The sequence below is a fragment of the Melozone crissalis genome, unplaced genomic scaffold, assembly GCF_028551555.1.
Source record: "Melozone crissalis strain CALT ecotype California unplaced genomic scaffold, PUWL_Pcris_2 ptg000038l_1, whole genome shotgun sequence".
NCBI classification, from domain to species: domain Eukaryota; kingdom Metazoa; phylum Chordata; class Aves; order Passeriformes; family Passerellidae; genus Melozone; species Melozone crissalis.
The window spans coordinates 2,882,395-2,885,512 of NW_026535816.1; the positions used below are offsets into that span (position 1 = coordinate 2,882,395).

Consider the following 3,118-nt stretch of genomic DNA (forward strand, 5'->3'; position numbering starts at 1 on the left):
TGCCATGCCCACCCAAATCCCTCAGGAATGCTTTAATACCCATCCAGTATCCTGATAACAATACTGGCATGTAACAGTAATCAAACAAGTCAGCCTGTGCCTGTGTAATGACTTCCTGCAACCCAAATGTTCTTAGTCCCTCACAAAGCTAATTCCCAGTTAGGTGCCTCAGGGAGATAAATATATATATATATATAGACACACACACGCTTTTATAAAGCTTTTCAAAGCAGCTTACTTCTGAAGACCAGGAAACACTGATTTCTACAGAAACAATGGGCAACCCCCAGGCTAATCTCAGCACTACTGTTTAATAGGGGACCTGCCAGAGTGCCAGTCCAGCCTAAAGTGTGCTTTATTTCAGTCTAACATCCCCACAAAATTCTTCTCACGTCTCCCAACCCTGAAATCTTATTTTCCCCTAAAGCTTCTCATCATTAGCAATTTCCAAGTAACATGTTTTTTTTACAGCATTCAAAAATGTCATGCTGGACTGTGCTAGAGAGTAATCTGCAAATATAAGCTTAGCAAAGTTTGAACTGACTTGTCCAGAGAAAAAACCTACAAGCGAACACCTACACCTGCCTACAAAGAGCTAACAAGCCCCTGGCAGCTGCCAGCATCAAAGCACAATGGATGTTTCTAATACAGGGTAAGGATAACAATATCACCTTTTGTTCTCTCCAGCTTGTTTTCCCTGCAGTCATATTTTGCTTCTTATGATTTTTTTAGTCTCCGTATCTTCGTGGACAGCACCCAGCCTGAAGACAAGGATACGAGAGTCTTTCCCTGCCGTACGGAGAGAACCAGGAAAACAGTTAAAAAGAGAACAGGGTAGTTTGAAATTCATACTTGCAATGAGAAGCAGCGCCTAACCAACAGAACAAAAGTAAACAAAGCATGGCAGCTCCCTGGGGACAGAAGACTTACAAACTCTCCAGAATTTACAATTCTAGCGACCATCTCCTTTAGGACAGCAGCCAAGTGTCCCATGAGGTGGCGCTACACCAAAGAACAATCTGAGAGGTTCCAAAGAGCGAAATGCACAATATTTTGCAAAGACATAAAATCTTGCAAAACAACAAAAATACAATGGATGTAAACTACAGGGCAAGAGTACAAGTGTTCACTTTAAGAGCTGGAACCATCCAGGTGAGCACCTGATAACTGGATCCTCACCAGAGTTTGAGCCCTTCAGGACACAGAAGGGTTTTCCCCAGAAATTTCACAGACTGAGTTTTGATAGAAGTACAGTTGCCACATCCTCAGAAACGTCACCCATTCTCCAGGTGTGTGGAGAGAACTGCAAATGGCTCTCACTTAGTTTGAGCTAGTTCTGTAAGGTCTCGGGGTGAATTTCACCAGATGCAACCAAACAGGGCAACTCCCTGTGGGACAGAAGGAACCCAAAGCTTGGGTAAGCAGAGCTGCAGGAAATACTGAGGAAACAAACATAACAGTGTAAAAAATAATAAACCATCCTTTTTTTTTCTCTTGCTTTTGTTTTTTTCTTATTCAGATCAGCATAGCAATTAAAGAGAAGGTGAAAAACTCACCATTACTGAACATGTCATCATCTGTAAGCTGAGCATCCTTAGCATAGAGGACTCCAAAGTTAAAATTCACCGATCCCTGGGAAATAAAACCAAATATTCTATGATAAACAGTCAAACAGCAGACATAAACATTTGTTTCCTCTAAGGACTTTCAGGTATGTATGTATCTTTGCATACATCCTACACATTAGAACATACACTTTATACCATCACCTAATACATAATAATTTACCTTTAAATTTTGATAGTATAGCATGAATTTTTAACTTAAATTGGTGATCTATTATTATTAAGTTGGTGTTTAAAGTTATTTCTGCTGTCACGTTCAAAAAAACATTAATTTTTTTTACTGTAATGACCAATTGATTTCAAAGTCATCACAAGCCCATCAAAATACAAAGCTCTGTTCACTGGACGGGTCTGTGAGCTAGAAGTAGTTAGGCTTCTACTTCCCTCTTGTTCTTCCAGAACCAAGAAATCCTGTCAACAAAACCAGGATCTTTAGCCCACTGCTGTGAAAGATTCTACAAGGATGATGGTTTGATTTGTGTTTAGAAGTTTTGATTTGAAATGGCCAGTTCAATGGATAAAGACAGTTTAAGTAGTATTACATTACTGTTATTATTATTTCTATTATTATTTTTACTATTACTACTACTATTATTATCACCTGTTACTGGAAGAAACAGACCAGTAGTACCTATACTTAATTACTTTTATTTCCAGAAAATAATAAAGAAAAAGAACCAAACCAAAAAAAGTCACTTCCTACCTTTTCTATCAAGGGATGAAAAATTTCTCTTGGGCTCTCCTCCAATTTACTGTTAAATGGAATGTTCTGTGGAACTGCTATTTCTTTCCCAAAATACTAACTTCCAACACTTCCTGAACGTATTTTGTATTTTAAAACAACAGAAGTTAGTGAGACTCTGTGGAGGTCAGGTTTAAATTTATTTCCTTCTAAAGCATAGAGCCCTGTTCCGTCACCCTGCCCTGTGGCTCTACACTGAATCATGGTGAGCATTTGAGGAGTGCTCAATAACCAATTCTATTTCTCTCTTTTTCTAGTTCTCTCTATTCTTAAATAATTCAAGACAAGTCAAATGAAAAATGACAAGTTCAGCCTCAAAGTCACACTTTTTCCCTTTGTCTGGTCAAGAACAGGCTCTATGCTGCCTTCAACGATTAAGACTTGCAAAACCGGTTTTACAGGTTTATCATAAAACCCACAGAAGGCAAGCTCTGAATAACAGGAAAAGGTACACAGGCAAATATCTAAAGGGATCACTTCTTTGGAAATACATACCTTGACAGAGATCGCACTGAGAACCTTTCTGTGGGACTCTAAGAGAGACGTATTTTCTGAGTACCCTGTAAACAAGAAAAGCTACAATATATTACAGGACACCCCCACTTTTTCTACATATTCAAATAGGATTTTTAATAAAAACAATCCCGTTAAAAAAGAAGGAAGAAAACCAAGCTAATTTTACTCAGCTATATTTACTCCCGATTTAGAGGAAAAAAAAAAAACTCACAGGTGCTCGCCGTGCTCGCCCGGG

General features: G+C 38.6%; 1 long non-coding RNA gene across 1 annotated transcript; it reads right to left on the bottom strand.

The window, feature by feature from the left end:
- Positions 1-1,360: 1,360 nt before the first annotated feature.
- Positions 1,361-2,377, bottom strand: LOC128941725 (uncharacterized). Its single transcript, XR_008483578.1, has 3 exons — positions 2,329-2,377; positions 1,557-1,632; positions 1,361-1,439 (listed from the first exon to the last, which is right to left on the bottom strand). It is a non-coding gene; the product is annotated as an uncharacterized LOC128941725 (long non-coding RNA).
- Positions 2,378-3,118: the final 741 nt, after the last annotated feature.